The sequence below is a fragment of the Sander lucioperca genome, chromosome 2, assembly GCF_008315115.2.
Source record: "Sander lucioperca isolate FBNREF2018 chromosome 2, SLUC_FBN_1.2, whole genome shotgun sequence".
NCBI lineage: Eukaryota > Metazoa > Chordata > Actinopteri > Perciformes > Percidae > Sander > Sander lucioperca.
Window position 1 is genome coordinate 38,193,478 of NC_050174.1, and position 20,855 is coordinate 38,214,332.

Sequence of the window (20,855 nt, forward strand, 5' to 3'; positions counted from 1 at the left end):
ATGTCAATGACGTGTTTAAAACCATGACGGTTGCACTTTCTGGTTTAGATATGAGGACCGAAAACGCTTCTACGGGTCATATTTCCTGCCACCGCTAGGGGCGCTAATTTATGAATTGCTCTTGCGGCTAGTATAACAGGGTAGACAAACCCTACGACATAAATCGTCATATGGTTTGGAGGACTTATTGATCAACAAATTCCCCGAAGAGACTAAAAAGTAATACTTAAGGACTTCCTGTTTGTGGCCCTCAGCTCCAAAGCCCATTGATTCATACAGAAGACATACATCTTTAAAAAGAACACCTCACAAAAACCATTTATCATTTGTTTTACAATATCATTTGTAAAACAGGCTCAGTAAGTTCCTTAAACAGCTGGACACTGTAGCTTTTTATCAAATGTTACTCAAACAGGAGGAAACAGTGCATTTGTTGGAGACTGCTTTCAGTTGCAAATTAACACTAAAGTTTTGTTTCTCGTTGATTACGTCCGTTCTGTCTTCTTTTGTTCTCTTATTTTAATCCAGTTTAAGTTTGTGTTGGGGAATGAAGGGCTGGGAGTGAAACACAGCCCAGATCTGTCAGCCCTGTAGCACACGTACCCCGAAGCATTAATGAACAGCAGAGCTCTCGTTGTGAATAACGACACAGAAATGTCAGCATAAAGCCACTGGCCTCCTTTTTGTTATCGCGTGCACTGAAATATTGATGAGCCTCGCTTTTCACTGTCGCTGTCTCAGATATTTGTCTCTGACTGACGAACGCTGTGGTGTTTTTCCTGGCAAACAATCAGGACTGTTTACTGTTAACAAAAGCTGCAGCGCAGGCCGTGTTTTTAAAAAGCACAGGAGGAGAGGATGGGCGACCATCCTGCCATGTGAACAGTTTGTCACTATTTTGATCACACTATGATCCGTGCCTAGTTTGCTGCTTTATATGCTGTCTTTGTTTTTACCTTCTGGAGCCTGAAAGAAACACATTCTGCTGCTAATTTCATCTGCTATCCCTCTGTGCTTTGTTTGCTCAGCACATCTCTACGGCTGTGATTTATCACCGCTATAGCTTTCAGGTAATTCCCAGGTGAAGCTACCTGTCTTAACGACGGCCCAAAATAGAAGACTTATCACGCAGAAGTGGGCTCCACAGGATATGTGAGTCTCCCCTCCGCTGTTTCCTGGGTTTGTCTGCACTTTATTTCCACTGCTGAGCAGATTCACACATCACTGAAAAGGTTTCTCTACCTGTTTCAAGACGAATGAGGGTTCATGAGTCCGTGCTGGATTAAAAAGATTTCTCTGCAGAACATAATCTTGTTCTGTGTGCTATGAAAGAGCAGAAAACTGCCGCAAACTGGTCAATCATTCACTTCACACGTACCATTGTGGGTCACCTAAGGTTTTTGTATTAAGAAAGAAAAGTGTTTTTCTGCCGAAGGAGATAATTGCAGCCTCAACACAGGCTCTGTACAAATCTGTAAATACAATATTTTTACTTTTCTTTTATATAAATATAACATTTTGGAGTCTATATTGGCAACACACTTAACTTTCTTTGTTCCAAATTGCAGCCACATGATTACAATGCACTCTGAAGTACACTTTTTTCTAACTTTCTTGCAGAGAGTTAGACGAGAAGATCGAACCAATCTCATGTCTAACTGTGTCTCTGTGTAAACACCTAGCTAATCTAATGTCTAAGTACAGAGCTGGAGTCAGGACGGTTAGCCTAGCTTAGAATGAAGACCGGCAGGGGAAAATATAAAGCTCTGTCTAAAGGTCAAAAATATACACCTACAAACAGCTCTAAAGCTCACTGATTAACACAAAGTATCTACATTTGTATATTCTGTTCGCACAGTGCCTGATTTATTTTCTATGAATACCTTACCTTTACTTCTTAATGCGCAGCACACCTGTAAACACCCGCCTAACTGTGTCTCTGAGTAAACACACAGCTATCTTAACCATTATCTTGTCCTCCCATTACCACCAGTATATTCACCACCACCAATGTATTAGCACTAGTTTACACAGGTTTTTGGAATTCATGGTTAATAAACCTAATTTATATGAAATCTTGAATTTTTGTTTTAGAAAAAAGCAGAAAATATGAATGATTTTGACTAGAAAAAATGAAAGTAATGGATAATCACAGATATGTCAAAGATTAGTCAGGATAATGAAATAAAATTGAATAAAACTTCCAGTAGAGATGAAAGTAGAGATCTGATCCTGTGAAGAGTGTTTTATGGAATCATCCATGTCATTTTGGGGCAATTTGGTTGAAAGAAACCCATATGTCTGATATAGAAACTTTGAAAACGGCTCAAATTTGACCCGAGGACAACAGGAGAGTTAATGCTAAAATGTGTGGATTCTGTTTCCCCCATGAGGAATTCTAAATAATGACCCCCACTCCTCCTCCTCCACGTAGTTGCTAGTAGCCAAGGAGGACACAGAGGATTAAAAAAGCATGATGGACTCTTCAGAAGAGATTTTCTGCCAGCGAAAGTCACCAGACGCCACAATCTTCTGAACACAGCCATACTGAGAAATAAATGTCTTAATTAGCTTTGTATCAACTCATTTGGCAATGGCTTGAATGTAACGGATGTTCATTAATATAAAAACGTGACGCACTAAAGCTTTAATGCTGAGAAGACAGTGCTGACAGTGCACCTGTCCTCCTTGCAAGGTACCAACACCCCACTGTAAATAAGTCAAATACAATTCTCTTGCTTTCTCTTTTCTCCGTCTTTGTTCTGTAATGCTATGTATATTGCAAAGGGGGAGATGTTGATTTACCAGGACATAAAGGAAGAAATTTAGGTTTTCAGTTATACCCAATTTATGTTGATTTGAGACACTGTACTTCAAAATGATATTTGATGTGACTGCATCATTGGACCTAAATAAATGCAGTCTTGCCCATACGAACTTGCCTTTGGTAGTCCTAATTTAATCTGTAGGCCAACATATATCATATTTTCAGTTGGTTTTATTGTAAGCAAATATGCAATACAGTAAAATATTTGAGAGCAATTTGATTTATATCAATCGCTATATAAAAGTGTTTTTTCAGTATTAACCAAATATACATTTATGTACAAATTTTGGAAATGTATCATGAATGTAATGTATGATATAATAATAATAATAATAATGTATACTTTATTAATCCCGCAAGGGGAAATTACAATGTTTTTCACCCTCCTGTCTCTCACTGTTGTTATTACACACATTACACACAGGCCTGAATTACACACACAGTACCTCAGTACCTATACATGCACTAATGGAGAGATGCCAGAGTGGGGGGGCTGCCCATGGAAAGGCGCCCCAAGCAGTTGGGGGTTCGGTGCCTTGCTCAAGAGCACCTTGGCAGTGCCCAGAAAGTGAACTGGCATCTCTCCAGCTACCAGTCCACCACCATACTTTGGTCCGTATGGGGACTCGAAACATCAACCCTCCGGTTCCCAACCCCACTCCCTACTGACTGAGCTACTGTCACCCCCAGTGGCCAGATATTCATAGAAAAATACATTTGAACTGGGATATGTTACCAAGATATACGTATAAATATAAATATATCCAAGACGCATGCAATGATCATGTCATACATCTGCTGAATTAGAATACTGGCACTTTTTTGGTCCAATTCAGGCACACTGTACAAAAACAGAAATGTACCATGAATAAGACATGCGCATCGATCAGCTGCGTGACGTCTCAGAGAACATGCAGCAGATGGATGTGAGTGGCAGCGACATGTATAAATCAGCACGGTTGGACCGACGCCAGCAGCAGCAGAGAGACGGAGGCAAGGATGTTTAGTGAGCGTCTCTTCTCTCTGATGCTTCAGCTCTCTGGGCAGCTCTTAATTAGAAATGAGTAAAGTATTGACAATGGTGTAATGATGTATGAGAGCACAACACGTATCGATGAATTGATCAAAATTTTTCATACAATTGATGAACCCAGAAGCTGCAGCTTGTGTGTGTGTGTGTGTGTGTGTGTGTGTGTGTGTGTGTGTGTGTGTGTGTGTGTGTTTTACCGTGCATAGTTGAAAATGTCTTCCTGTAAGTAGATGTGAGCATTAGTGCATGTGTGTGCTATAAAAAATAAATGTATTATTATTATTATTATTACTTCTATCTTTGATAGGACCAGTTGTCTCTTTAATATGATTATTTCAAAACTACAGATATTTTGGAAAGTGAGAGCATGTTATGAAAGTAAAGATTAAAGTGAGGAATAAAAAAAAAAAATGTTAAGGCATTTTTGGGATTTTTTTTTTTCTAAGTGAGAATATTTTGGAAAGAGTGGCCAATTGTTGAAACTCAGAACAAACACAACAAACAGAAAATAGGCACAAAATGAATAAGTTATGACATTTTGGGGAAGTGTAAAGTGTGGTCGTTTTTGAAAGTTTATAAAGCACAGCAAAGTTTGTTTGAAAGAAAAAAGGCAATGTAACAATACAATATCAAAAAAGAAATAAAAGAGTAAAATAGAAAAAATAAAATAGATGATAAAAAACACACTGAAATAGAAAAAGACAGAGACCTCCTGTACTGCAGCTACAGTGCAGTGCAAGATTTTAATACAGTGTCCCAAATTGAAGTGAAAAAATGTATTTAGTCAGTTAGGCCATTTTTTTGTCGTCTAGAAATAAGGATGTTTTCAGTTGTAACTTCTTCTGTTTGAGGTGTAAGATTGGTTTTAGGGTTAAAGGTGCAATGTGTAGTTCTTGGCCACATGTTGTAAAAAAAAAAAAAATAGGGGGCAGCAATTCACCTTGTGCAAGAATCGTTCACGATGAAACGGCCTTTAACACAACGTCAGAGACTGTTACTTCTTCACCTTCTGTTGATAATGTTGAACAAAAAATCTGGCCATATCTTTACAACAACATAAGCACCTTTAAGGGTAGACTTTGGTTCAGGTGAAGCTTAGAGTAAGAGGCTGGGCAATTATCTCAATATGTGTGATTGCCAGTGGGTTTGTTTATGTGCACATTTCTCCATGTCCATGTACTGTAAACATATGTATCTGCCCATGTACATAGGGCTGGGAATGCTTTTGTTTTGGGACACACACACACACACACACACACACACACACACACACACAGAGTTAGTTAGTTATTACACTTCTTTATAGGTGACATGTTGTTTTTCTACTCCCTGATGCCTCCCACCCCTCGCTTTTTGACAGAATGGTTTGTTCCATTGGACTGTGAATCAAGGCCTGGACCACTTAAAAAAACATAGGTGTGTGTGTGTGTGTGTGTGTGTGTGTGTGTGTGTGTGTGTGTGTGTGTGTGTGTGTGTGTGCGTGTGTGTGTGCGTGTGTGTGTGTGTGTGTGTGTGTGTGCATGCGTGTGTGTGTGTGAGAGAGAGAGAGACCGCAGATTCCTCTGACCTTGGACGCCCGTTAAGCTGCTGGAAACACGCGGCAGCTCATCAAATATTTACGGCTCCATCTAATTCAGGACTTCAGTGGTCTCTCTTCCTCTGGCCTCAGGCTGTAGGCCGCAGGCTGCTAGAGAAGAGAGAGGAAAACACATCAGCATGAACACATGAAAAGCACCACTGACACTGCATCCCATAATGAGCACAAACCTTTCAGGGTTAAGACTTTGAACTTAACGCCAACCTTTGAACTAAGGTCTGATAATGGATAATAATGATTATTATTATAAAAACTAAGATTATTTTGCAAATAATTAGTTTTTCTTTTAATCTATTAAAAGTCCAGAAAAGCCTTCATTACATAAATGAATTATAAAATCTCTCACAACCCAAAGTGATTTATTTGAATAAGCTCCGGTGAATTTATGTGGACTATGGTGAACTGCTCCTCAGATCTCTGCAGGGGAAATCCAGACAGCTAGCTAGACTATCTGTCCAATCTGAGTTTTCTGCTGCACGACTAAAACAACTTTTGAACGTATACATGTTCCACCAAAACAAGTTCCTTCCCGAGGCTATTTTGCAGGGCACCGTGGCTCCGTCAGTGGCACCTGAACAATCCCGGAAATGGAACGTCGTGGATATAGACTAAGGTCGGGTAGAAAGTATTAATACTTGAGGCCAACACTGAGAGACTCAGGAGGAGCTTTTACCCTCGGGCCACTAGGATCCTAAACGAGGACACTGACAAAGACTGCCATTGTGTTTATATAATGAAGTTTTATGAGAGTGTTGGAGCAAAAGCTCTGCATGCTCCAGACTAATATTTGGTTTAAACCTCATGTAATTAATGCATAATGCCTCACGCAGTTTGTTTTTGTCAAAAGCAGAGCTCGGGGCATGATTTATTATTCAGGGTCATTCATCACCTGCTGATTTAGCAAGGCTGAATTCCTACTTTGCATTGATATTATGCCTCAGAATTCTCCCTCTATAGATCTAGGAGGAAAATAAAGGTTGAAAAGGAAAAAGAAATCATGCAACTACGAGAGATTGTAGAAATGAATACTTCTACATTCATTTCAATTCATGAATTTACATTTGTAAACAGAGTGTGTGTGAGGAGGTTATGTAACCTTAAACTGATTTCCATCAAGGTGATTAATCCAAGACATATTTCGTCCTTAGCGTGCGACGGATTCGGAATGAACGGCGTGCGATAAACAGAACGCCATATAAGATTGTCAGCGCCTATTTATTTTGAAAAGGGCAAATGGGGAAACACAAACACTCACGTCATCACTCACTCCGACCAATGGTGCAACTTTATCCCTCACTCACTCACTCAGCCACTCACTCATGTGTCGTGACTTTACGTCTGTAGGGATGGCCTCGCATTGCTGCAGCCCAGCCAAACACATAATGGCAAATACTGGGTTTTTGTAGAATTGTCCAATATCCGGTGCTCCTTTTTATCTTCCAGTGTCGGGCTTCATCAGGAGGGAATGTGGTGTTTGAGCTCCATGCTACCTCCCATGGATCTAACTCCCTGTATGCAGCAGAACGTGATCCCTCGCTGGTTCCCCAGTAGCTAACAATGACAACTGTGTTTGTTGGAAAGCACATCCAAGCCGTACCACTGCCAGAAACTGAGACAAATTCTTCCTCCACACAAACCAGAGAGATGCTTCTATCCACCACCTGTTTGTAACTTTTATTAGAAGTTAGGGCTGGATTTTTTAATGTCCTTATTTCACCTTTTTTTGGAGGCTTTCATACTTTTAATTTGTGCAGCTTTATTCAGCACTGCAAAAGAAAATATATATAAATCAGGGCTGTCAAAATGAACGTGATAATAAAGAGTTAATGCAATTTCATCATAACACAACTCTTTTTTTGGACAAGAGATTAACACACACGCGTTCTGTGATTTGGGCCTCGGGCCGCTCCGTAGTTTGGGAAATCCGGAAGCGATGCAGCAGTAACGTTGTGGATGGCTAGCAGAAACAAACCTCCTTGAGCAGAAATAGATGAAGAAAATGGTCTTGTTGAGTTTCAAAGCCCTTTTCAAAGGGATAGTTCTCTCAACAAGACTAAAGTTATTTGTACTGTCGATGTGAATTAAGTTACTACCGGAGTATGTTGTTGAGTCTCAAATAAGAATGAGCAATAAAAACTTAAAAATCTAAAAAACTTTCCTTAAAAATATCCCTTTTAAAGTACATTTAGAACAGATTAAAAATGTTCGATTAATTTGCAATTAATCACAAGTTAACTATGGACAACCATGCGATTAATCACGATTAAATATTTTAATCGATTGACAGCCCTTTATATATATATATATACATATATATATATATATATATATATATATATATATATATATATATATATATATATATACAGTATACCTATTTGTAACATCACACACAATGTTATGCCACCGCAACTTAATTCTGTACTTTATATACAGTACATCACAGCTAATGTCAGGGATAATCATGGGCATCAAGTATTAGGAGCACAGTCAGAGGCCTGAAGACCAGCATGTGTCCAGCTATTCTCACACTGCAATACCTCACACACACACACACACACACACACACACACACACACACACAAAGACAAATACCGTGATGATTTATTTCACTGCTGTTTCTTTTCCTTTTTTTCGGTCCTGATCCCTTGATTGTAATTCAGCAGTTGAGGTGAAGGGCAGATGGAGGCGATGAACACATCTGTGGTGAGGAGAAACAGAGGAAGAGCCTCCCTCAAGTGAAAGGAGTGATTAACAGCCATGGTGAAGGTGGCTCTGACAAACAGAAAGAAGTGGAGAGTGTAAACATTTGAGCAGCATTGGAAGTGAAAGTGTGAAAGGGAAAGGCAGAAGAGGTGATGACGCTGCTGCTAACATCATGTGTGTTTTGTATGAGCACAAACGAGCAAACAAAGGTTTCACAGAGCAGTGCTGGACTGATGCAAAAACAATATTTTTTGTTGTTCTAAATTAATTTTAAATGTTAGGTTTGTTTTCTCCACCACTCAGGCAAAATAAATTGTACAGATCAACAAATTGATGGTGCCTTACCCCGATAACTTCTTATTTTATCTTCATTAGATTCCCTGATGTGAATTGATTCCTAAAACATTTTTGTTTCTTGTAAACATCTCATTAGATTTATTGTATAGTGTTCATCAGTTTTATGGCATGGGACAAAATGTTATTGACTACAAAATAATTCTCACAAAATTGTACATATTTTAGTAGATAGTGACGGTGAAGTAATTTGCCTAAATGGGCTCACCACTGTAGAGAAATCTGTAAATCCGACCAATCACAGTAAGGGTTTATTGTAGGCAATAACTGCCCACACTGCAAAGCAACCCAAAAAAAGGAAAAATATTTCAAAAAGAGAGTCTAACAATAAACGCAATAAAACACGTGTCAGTATCAGCGATGCCGAAGGGTCACAGCTACGGTTAGCAGAAGGCTAAGCTATTAGCAACATTTTCTTTCCATCTCTGAAACCCTTTGCGGATATTGAAACCTGTTTTTTTCATAAACATGAACTTGAATCACAGTAAGTCATCTTTACAAAGATAACAGGATGGTAATTCTCATAGGATTGCCGCTGTGTGTTAAGGAAAAACTTCAGGAGCAGCACAACTCATTTCACATGTGTGAAGAAGATTTGGGAGACCTTGATGACTTGCACATGAGCATATACTGTAATGAAGCGACCCTGCTCCACTAACCTAACTCCGCCAGATGGATTGCTTCGCATTTGCTCGGCATATCCATCTGGGAACTTTCCGTTGGAGAACTTTTGGGAAGGGGCAAAAATACTGGTTAGCTGATTGGATAAACCATCTGTCTATCACTAACCTGACTCCGCCAGATAGCTCGCGAGATCAGGACGGTCTCACGAGGCTAATTTTCTTCACGACTAGCGGAGCCAGTTGATATATCAAAGAGCAAAAACATCTTTTCCTCCGAGAAAAGCCTCCAGTGCTGTTTTTTGCTCTTCTTTCAATGAAGGAATACTTTCTAATTCGGATAAAACTTGCGCAATAGCTCCGCTCATCTCATCCGTGGAAGCCGCCATGCTGTTTAGGCTGAACAGTCGCTTCTCGTTGCGTCACACCTAAACCCGCCTCAAAACCAACGCTTGATTGGTCGGTCGCTTGGTGAATGGCTCCAAATTTTCTCTATCTCAAGATGCCAGACTGATCTGCGAGTGGAAAACTGGAGCTCGCGAGATCAGGACGGTCTCACGAGGCTACTGCTCCACCCCATTAACCTCCAGTTCTCATCATTCCCAGCACCAAGGATTCCTCCGTCAGAAGCCCTGCTTCACATCACATCCATCCAGATCTTCAGGCTTCCTTTATCCCTTGATCACCTCCACCAGCATCTAGACTCGATTGGGGGGGGATATGCCTATATATCCACAGCCTCCATATCCCTTAGAAATTAACATTGTGATGGAGTCTAATCGCTACTCTCATAACCATATTTGATAAACAGGCCATCAGGAAAAGTAAACTCATCATATCGGACCCCACCCATAATCTCAATAACCAGTACCATCTGTTACCTTCAGGGAGGAGATTCCGTTCCCTTCCCCCACGATCCAAACGAGGCTTATCCACCTTTGTGCCAGCATCCATCAGCCTGTTGAACAAACAATAACCACCCCCCCATCGATCGATACAGACTTCGTCCTATTCTCCCTACCCACCAATCTACTCCTACCCTCAGGGTTTTTAGTTTCTTTTAGTATTTTAGTATTTAGCATTTATTTATTCTCTGGTATGATTAATACAGACTATGTATTGTTGTATGTTGTGTTTGAAGTGCCTGACCACAAACGAAGTTCCCTCACGGGAAAAATAAAGTTTGATTTTGATTTTTTTTTTTTTTTAAAGACTAACATATCAACCTATTATGCACCATGTTCATTAAACTTATTTCACTTATTTCACAGTCTATTTCACAGTCTCCGATTGAAATGAATTGAGGAAAGAATTTAGGCAGGCAGAGGTAGTACAGTTTTACCATGATGTGTTATCGTGTCGTGCCGTCCCAACTCTTCAATGTAAATAAAGATATTGCAGGAGCCTAAAACACCAATGCTAAAGCCTAGTTCAGCCTATATCTCTCTCTCTGGGTATGAAAAAGTGTGGCAGGCCCACCGACCTCCAGAAGGAGACAATCCTGAAACAAAACATGCCCTTATCATGCAGCTGTCTAGATTGAATCTACAGAGGCACACAGTTGAAGTACTCCCCTGCCTGGAAAGATTATGCAGTTATGTTAGACACTGACCTGAATGAGACCTGGGATACCACTGTCTCAACTTATGTAGCATGAATTCGTAAGCTGGGAATTCCACCACACTGTATAACAGCATCCGGATCACAATCACGACAAGGATGATTGATACGAATAACAAGTACTCTGTAGTATACAGGTTACTGTATGAGGGGAGGGGCTGAGGACAGAGCGGACAGAGCTGCAGGAGGGGCACTGCTTTTATTATTCTGGGTGGTTTTTGCCTTTTCCAGAAAACTGCCTACCCCAGCTTTAAGTACAGTTACATTCCACTACTAGTATTTTATGTATGTATGAAGGACTCATGCAAGTCATCTATTAAGTTTTTCTCTTGTAAAAACAATAAAGTCACATAAAGTGAAGTGAAACAACCAGTGGTGGAATGTAAGTAACTAAATTTACTCAAGTACTGTACTTAAGTACAAATTTGAGGTTACTTGTACTTTACTTGAGTCTTTTCTTTTCATTCCACTTTCTACTTCTACTCCGCTACATTTCAGAGAGAAATATTGTACTTTTTACTCCACTACACACAAAGCACACAAAACATGTTTATGTTTATAAATTACAATGTTTTATTATAAATTAAAGGGGAACTATGCAGTTTTTTTTAGCTTAATTTACCTTAACTGAACAGCTTTGGAGTCACTGGAATGGTTATATGACTTTTTTCGGGTTGAATGGTGGTCGTCTCGCTCCCCCCCTAGGGCCTGTGAGCAGAAAAAAACACCCTTGCAACTTTGGGCCGGCGAGCCGCCGGCCTCAGCATCAGGAAGTATCGCGTGATATCAGGTCTCGCAATGTAACGGATTGCTTCACGGCACTGCACACATACACGCCTCCATCCAGGAACCAGCTAGCAAGAACAAGGTAGCGATGGAGTTTTTCACACTATCGTCATGGCTGAGCCGGCAAAAAAGAAGCAGAAAGCTAGGAAAGCATTGTCAGAGGAACAGAGAAAGAGGAAACGGCAGACTGACCGAGCGAGGAGTCAGACACAAGTAAACATAGGAGCTGCCGAATATCTATTCTGAAGCTATAGGGGGAGCTCTATAGAGAAACCTGCGAGCAAAAAGTGAGAAAACGAAAAGAAATTGACAAAACTGCATAGCGCCCCTTTAAACTACCCAACAATATAACGGCTTACAAGTCCAGCTGAAATGATTAGCTGATTAGACACAGAATTTGTTTTTAATGCTTTTTTCAATGCCTTTAACGAGTATTTGACGCTTTTTAAGCTTTTATCGACGCTTTTGACCCTTTTTTCGTTTCCACCCTTTTCTGCATTGAGTGCTTTTACTTTTCCTGACGATACATACTTTTACTTAAAGCTTTAGTGCGTAACTTTTTGATATTAATGAACGTCCGTTACATTCAAGCCATTGCCAAATGAGTTGCTACAAAGCTAATTAAGACTATGAGCTCCACAAAACTCTCTCTGTATTTCTCAGTATGGCTATGTTCAAAAGATTGTGTCGTCCGGTGACTTTCCCACGCAGAAACTCGAGTGAAGATAATTACCTCTTCTGAAGAGTCCATCATGTTTTTTTTGTGTCCTCCTTGGCTACTAGCAACTGCATGGAGGAGGGATAGGGGCGTGTGTGTGATCACGGAAGGCTTGTATCATGTGGACGCGCCGACAGTGTTGTTGTCACTTAGAATTCCTCATGGGGGCGACAGAAACAATGCACTATAGCTTTAAGAAACATTTTCAATGTAGGACTTTTACTTGCATTGTACTTGAGTATTTTTACAGCGTGGTATTAGTACTTTTACTTAAAGCGTAATCTCGCCAAAATGCAACCTAGGGTCTTTTTGTGAATGTACCCGAGTCAAACTTTCATTTAAAAGCATATTTAGGACGGAATCGCCACTTTTAAGATTTACCGTATTTTCGTTTTTTGGTCAAAAGGCCTTTTGAATGGGAGTGCTAGGGGCACTTTTATGCTAGCCTCAAAATAGCTATTTTAAAACGCTAAGAAGGCTCGACACAATATTAAACTTTGCTTGAAGTATCGCCAGGGGCTCTACACCTTAATGAAAGCATTGACAACATTGTTTGTGTACACAGAGTTTACTAAAAAGAAAGGTTTTGAATAACTCACGTTAGCAGTTGTTGGTTACGCTATCCGCCATTTTCCCAGTCAAAAATAGGTGATCTCCGAATGCGAATGAACGGACTCCATAGGAGGAAATGTCATTCTTATATGAGGCTCCTTTTTCAACTACAAGGTCAATATTGTGTTTCACTAATGACAAAACAACAAATTATCCGTGCATTTATATGGAACTAAGCTTTAGGAGCTTTCCATCTTTACTCTCCTCCCTCGACTATTTTTGACTGGCTCGATAGATGGCGACCGGAAGAACAACAGCTACAGTGAGTTGCTCAAAACCTTTCTTTTTAGTAAACTCTGTGTACACAAACAATGTTGTCAGTGCTTTCATTAAGGTGTAGAGCCCCTTGTGATACTTCGAGCAAAGTTTAATATTGTGTTGAGCCTTCTTAGTGTTTTAAAAATAGCTATTTGGAGGCTAGCATAAAAGTGCCCCTAGCACTCCCATTCAAAAGGCCATTTGACCGAAAAACGAAAATACGGTAAATCTTAAAAGTGGCGATTCCGTCCTAAATATGCTTTTAAACGAAAGTTTGACTCGGGCACATTCACAAAAAGACCCTAGGTTGCATTTTGGCGAGAATTACGCTTTAAGTAAAGGATCTGAGTTCTTCTTCTACCACTGGAAACAACCAAATATGTAGGTAAAATACAACCAAACAAAGCTAATGTGCTGACAGCATACAGAGTGAGTGCATACAGTACATAGAGGGAGTACACCCTCAGCATGTGCACCTTGTTAGCAGAGAGGAAGAACGCATGGACGTTTAAATGATCACATTCTTATGACAGTGTGAAGGAGGTGTGAACACGTCTGCTGCAGCTCATGTGACTGATCATGTTAACAGTGACTCATACTAAAAGTAAGCTGACACAGTGACAGAATTAAACCTCTACTCTCATTCGTCATCAGACATCTGCACTAATCATCTCTGGTAAAGTCAAAGGTGGGAAATAAATAATTGCAAGCAATGTAAATTAGTAACCAGCTAGTTTCCAGGAACTAATAAAGCTAAATAATTACTCTTGTTGGGCTTTAAAGTTGCAGCAGTGGAGAAATAACATTTTGGCACTTTGCATTTGAACACCAATTTTATCCTGATTCCAAAATGCTAAAATTGCTCATCTGCATTTGAATTATCAGGATTATAAATCCTTTCACTTTGTCTTTTGTTTGTTTTCCATTTATAAACTCAGTTGTAATTTTCCAAAGTGTGTGTGCAGGCGACTTTGGGAGACATGCTTTGACGTTGTTTAATGACCTACTCACATATTCAATAAAGACACTCGCCTTTCAAGCGCTTCAATAAAGTCATTCAATAAAGCTGGCCTTATTGGATCAGCCACAAGTTGCTTCATATTGTAGAATTTGTTTTGAGTTATTGAATTATTATTAAGGGGGCGTTGAGGCATAATTAAGCAGTATTTGACGCTAAGCTTTAAAAGCATTCATACTGCAGCTTATATGACTGTGGTGCAATAATATAAACAACATAAACAACGTCCCACCCTCTGCTGTAAGTGAGGCTTACACATGAAGCAATTAAACTGTCTTGCCAACAATGAACATGTAGCCTATATCCACGACGTTCCACTTCCGGGATTGTTCTGGTGCTGCCGGAAATTCCGCCGGATGTCCTTCTTTTCGGCCAGATGTCTGTTACCTTCAGCATTCTTTTTGTTGGAATTTTAAACTCCGGTGGATTTATGAGGACTATGGTTAACTGCTCCTCAGATCTCTGCAGGGTAAATCCAGACAGCTAGCTAGACTATCTGTCCAATCTGAGTTTTCTGTACATTCAAAACAACTTTTGAGACCAAGACAAGTTCCTTCCAGAGGCTATTTTGCAGCGTCACCGAGGCTTTGTCCAGCACTTAGCGCCGCCCATGAAGATTGTGATTGGTTTGAAGAAATGCCAATAAACCAGAGCATATTTTTCTCCCATCCCTGGACTAGCCAGACCACCCTCCACAGCGTGTGCAGGAAGGTCTGGTAATGAGAGACTAAGGCTGAAATTCCACCAACTGCGGAACGGCTGCGGAACGGGTGCGGAACGGCTGTGGATCGGCTGCAGATCGGCTCCATTGCGTGTCGGCTCCGTGCTCCGCTATCCTTCAATACCCACAAGGTCCGGATTTGTTGCGGTACGGCTGCGGCCATGACTGACAGCTGTAGTCACAAGGACCCACGAGATCTTGCGAATTCACGTAGAATAGAACCACAAAACCAACAACAGTTTGTTTCCATCCAAAGGAGTAGAGGGGAAACAACTCTGTGCTGTGTTTTCAAGGTGTAGTGCAGTGCAAATATGATCCGCTGTGAGCACGGTGTATTTTATTTTGAAAATGAACCGGATGATTTATTTTGCTTCTGTGTTCGACTTCCAGTCCAGCACTATCTGCCGTGTGCTGAATTGCTGCGGAGCTCTCCGGCGTCCGGCAAAAATAGAAGCTCTGTGTATCTGCTCCGGAGGGCTGCGGATCGCCGGAGCTGTGCCAGAGTCGGAACGCAGCCGTTCTGCAGCCGTTCTGCAGTCAGTTAAAATACACACATTGACTTTAATGGAAACCTATTGACCCCGCCGCCGTTCCGGAGCGGATCCACAGACGTTCTGCAGCTGGTGGAAATTGGGGGTAATGAACATGTTAATAGCAAAATAAGCACTATCACAATAGTCTGTGTAGTCTCTCCTGGTATGTAGTCATGGCAATCCAAGTGACAGAATGTTATTGTTTCTCATTTTTCTTAATGGGAAAATAGGCTGTAAAGAGGTCAAGTTCTTTATTTGTGCACAATTATGGAGAAGCAGTCATTGGCAATGAAAATCTTAGATCTCAGGCTCCCTCATACCCTGGAAATCCAGAGTACTTGCGAGAGCACAATTTGAATTTGCTCAGCGAGTCACTCTGGCATTGAGTAATGATGCTCATTAACTATGCCCTTGTAGCCAAGCTGCACCTATCACATCGGTGTATCTGATATAGGCGGGCCAGAGGCGAGCTAAACAGATGACAACAGTTTAATCTACCAGTTAGCTCTGCTGGTAGCAAAGCGTATGGGGCTCTGGATATGTCACACCGTGTATTGTTGTGATTGGCCGTAATGTTATCCAATTGCTTGCAGTGAGATTTTCAAATGCATTATTGGTGCCGCCCCTCGAGTTGGGCCATTTTCATTACTCAATGCCAGACCCTTAATCTTTCAGATTTGGGTCTGGATTTCCAGGCTAGCTCCCTCCAACAATGCTCATTAAATTTGTAAAAAAAAAAAAAAAAAAGAACTACAGTAAAAATGAGAACCTAAGACATAGAGAAGTAGAAGAAAAGAAGAATTGTTGAAGACGTTTACTAAATAGTTGATTGTGTTATTCATTGGGGTTTTTTTTAAAGTAAAACTTGATTCGAGCTTCTTAATTGTGAATATGTTCTAGTTTCTTCTCTCCTCTGTGACAGTTAACTGAATATCTTTGAGTTGTGGACAAAACAAGACATTTGAGGACGTCATCTCGGGCTTTGGGAAACACTGATCGACAATATTTCCGGTATTTTCTGACATTTTATTGACCAAACAACTAATCGATGAATCGAAAAAATGATCTACAGATTAATGGACAATGAAAATAATCGTTAGTTGTAGGCCTATTAACGTGTATTGTGTAATTATGTTAGGAAAATGGTATTTTGTCGGAGCCGATGATGTCTCTCACCTTCCTGCAGAGTTGATCCCATGTTTGCTAACAGACACTGATGCTGACAACAACGACATCCTCATAAACGACAGAATGCAGGCCTCCACAGTTGCATCGGTCCTCCGCGATCGTGTGTTTATTGTAGCATAAAGCTCATCAGTTCATCTTCATTTTACTTATTTTATCTTATCAACCTTTTCTCGTTATTGAACCGTAAAGTTCACATGTAAGAATATGTATGTGGTTTGTTGCATATCTCTTCCACAGATGATGATTAAAGGGTACATGCCTAACGGTTACATGCAGCATTAATATCATAAATCATGACTGAATTAATATGCTGTAAACAAAAGAGACCTTCACTGACAACACTGTCGGGATTTCGACACAAATTAGGAGATAAACTTGATTCACAACATGACAACACAAACAAGGATGAACTTTAATGCACAGAAACTATTTTATTTTTTAAATATTTTTCCTCTCATGCAGGTTTTACATGGACCCATTGAGGACAGAGAGTCTCTTGGAAGGTGTATAATCAGCATTCAGCAGCAGGACAGAAGTCGAACCAAACGTTAGAGCTGCACATGATTAATACCCACTGCAAAATGCCCCTGAAAATCAGATTAAAGGGGCAGAACTGTTTAATTTGATACCAGGACTCAAGCTCAAAATTGATTAAATTCTGCAATTAAAGCACTCTGGACCTGAACATGTGAACATCCCCCTGGAGCAATCTGCTTCTTCTTCAGTGTATTTCAGCTACAGAAAGTGCTGAGACTGTGAGTGTTTCTGATCATCTCACGTGTCAAACAAGAGATAAGCTCAGCATTTCTGCAGACATCAACACCGTTTGTCTCCCAGTGAGTGATTGATGGCTGAGTGTGTGTGTGTGTGTGTGTGTGTGTGTGTGTGTGTGTGTGTGTGTGTGTTCTTGTGTGTGCATGTGTGTGTGGGCTTTTATAACTGTCAACATAGCAGAATCTAGCAACTCCGTTGCGCTGTGGACTGGAGTAATGTCTGGCAATGCGAGACTAGCATCAAGCCTACATTGACATTGTGTGACGTTGGGTTTAGCGTTTTCAACCTGGCAACTCCCGTGAACTTCGACGCTGGGGAGGAGGGGCTGGGGAGACGACTCTTTTCAGTATTTTGAATTTGGACTGCAGTAACCATTTTAAACGCTAGCTGTCAGTATTACATATTGGACCTTTAAAGCCCGACAAAATGGATTTTCCTGTGATATGCAATCCAGTTATTCTCGCGGGATCTCGTGATATGGCGAGAATCCAGCTCCTGTGGGATTCCGAGTTCAAGGCTCATCAGCCACTTAAGGTGGTCTGTAACACTATGAGACAGAAAAGTTATCTCAACATGGTAAACAAGGACGTAGCAGAATGGTTCTGGCTGTGCGAGGTAACATTTTTATGCAGGATGACCTTGGGTTTTATTCTCTCTGTGAGACTCTGGGCTGGCATCAAATGATCTGCAAATGAACTGCTTAGATCTGCAGCAAAAAATATATAGTTTATGTAATGATAAGAAGTGCCCATGTGACCTACATTTGCTATCAAAATGTATGCAAATATTTTAGCCAGACGCAAACTTCGCAAGCTTCTGCACTGACATCCCCGCTGTGCCAAAACATTAATCTCGTGGAAATGAAAAAGGAGACTGTTTTTCTTGACACTGGCACTGCTGTTATCAATCTGAAAACAACCTCATAATGAAGAATGACTGGGATAATGGTGTGGTAACAAAATGGCCATTATGTCCATTAATTATCAAGCTAATTGCTCAATAGTTTTGTCGTTAAAAAAGTTCCATATCACCACGGGATTGTAAAAAGTGTGAAACCAGACCAGAGATGCCAAATGTGTGAAGACGTGTGTGTGTGTTTGTATGGCAACAGGCTGGAGGGCTGTTGGAGAGAGTGAGAGAGCTTCCCTCTCTCACTCTCTCCAATCCACCTGCTGCTAAGTGACGCAGACACAGCACACACACACACACACACACACACACACACACACACACACACACACACACACACACACACACACTCACCCCTGTAACCCAGCACTTTGCTGATGCAGCTGAACAACAGCCAGTGTGTCTCTCCGTCTAAAAAGGGTTACTTGAGCATGCAGAGCCACAGAGTGGTGCAACATGACAGATAAGATGAGCAGCCTCCTCCTCTGCTGAGACGGCTGGTGATGCTCATGTTATAGATAGACGTGGGGAGGACCTGACGTCTGTGGCGTAAGCAGATACCAGATGGAGAACGTCAGCCCTGTGTGTGTGTGTTGGTGTGTGTGAGGAAGCCAGAGTTGATATTGAATGTGAGAAAAACAGACAGTTTTTTAAAAAAACAGAAAAGAGTGAAAGTATGTATGTATGTGTTTATGTGTGTTATAAATGGAGATAACATGTGAGAGGTGACGATGAAGATGTACACATCAGCTCAAACACCAAAGGAGTCTAAATGATCAGCTGTTGCGTGTCACCTTTATCAGACTCCAGTGCAACTTTAGTGCTAAAACTGTATGTGGTTATTCATCAATTAACAAGAAAGGACAACCAGGCATATACTGTACATTGCTGCAATTACTGGGATTTCTGACATGGGCTAATGTGAATGAGCAGCTGTTCTGCTCATTAGGTTAATATATGATGTTGAATATGGTGCACTTTTTTGTGCATTAATCTGCATGGCGGCGGTGAGTCACCAGCAGGCTTACTTAGTGATACCTGAACTGCCTCCCTCTCTGCTGGGGGACAGCTTCTGTGTTTTTGCACCTGAGAGGAGTAAAAAAAACTAAGAGGTGTCACTCTGCTGCTGATTCTTTGAACCAAAAACATTCAATGCAAGTCATGTATGTAATTTTCTCCTCTACATATATCCAGTGGTGGAAGGTGACTAAGTACATTTACTCAAGTACTGTACTTAAGTACAATTATGAGGTAATTGTACTTCACTTGAGCATTTTAACATTATGCTAAATCTCAGATTTTTCAGAGCAAAGGGGCTGCCTCACAGGCCCTGAAAAGGCCCCGAGCTAGGGGTTTGATGCCTTGCTCAAGGGAACCGCCGCACCTCTCCAGTCACCATTCCACGCTCCGTACTTTGTACGGAGGCATCCCTCCGTTCCCAAGCCAAGTCCCCACCAACTTAGGGACTGTTTGTTATTTAATTAAGGGGCCACAGGAGGAGTTTTGTGTCCTCTAACCTAAAAAGACATGACCCTCCCCTTGTCAGTAATAATTTTCCTATGACCCTCCAAAATGATTTGAAAAAGAGGAACGACCCTCCCCTTAAGTGCAAGCTTGCACTTAGCAAAGAAGTACAGATATCTTTTGATTTTTACAGCCATGACATACAGGACTTAACCTCAGCATTCTCACCTTACACATCCCACTCCTCTGTTATGGTGTGGTGGCCATTTCAGTAGATTTACTCACTAACATTGTTGTGGAAACACAATAAGCATGGAAACTAAATGCACACTTCATGCATTACTGCATTACTTCAGATACTAAGTTACTCCTCTAGTAAACTAGTATTCATATGAAATAAAACAATAAAACAGTGAGACCATTCAGCAAAGGACGCTGGGATATAACCAATTCAACACCGGTTGCTATGGACTTGTCACTAGGCTTCGTCATTGTATAGTTTAGCACATAGGTAAAGCTGCCAAAGCTGAACATTATATTCCAAAACACATATGTTTATTTTTAAAGCAGATTTTAAGTTACATTGTAACAATTTAACAATTCGCCCTTATGAAATCCAATCGCGGCACGGCTGTTTTGGAACTCAATAGACAGACGCTTAAATTCAACTAAAATGTAACCGTGAACAATCAGTGTTGGACCTACAGTCTGTTGAGATGCCTCTCCAAACTAACTATAAAACGTTAAGACAAGGTTGAGAAAAAAGATCCGTATTTTACCGTAATCCAATAACACGAAAAAATAAGTACTCCACAGCGATCAATAGATCCACAAACAGAGTCACGGTGTATCCAGCAAGGCCGATACGAGCGTCACATTCACCAGCCAGCTCCAAACAGGTGAACGAGACCTCTCCACTTCGCCGTTTAAACAAAGTGGAATAAACGTATAAAAGTCCAAATCTACACAAAACCCGCAATCAATTAGTAAGCTGACATCACATGTATATACATGGCATTTAGGAAACCTTTATTGCAAGGTTGGCACGGCAAGATGTCCAGACTAGTGCAACAGTAAGTTTCGTTTTTTGCGTCCTGCTGCTCCCATCGTCAGCCAGGTA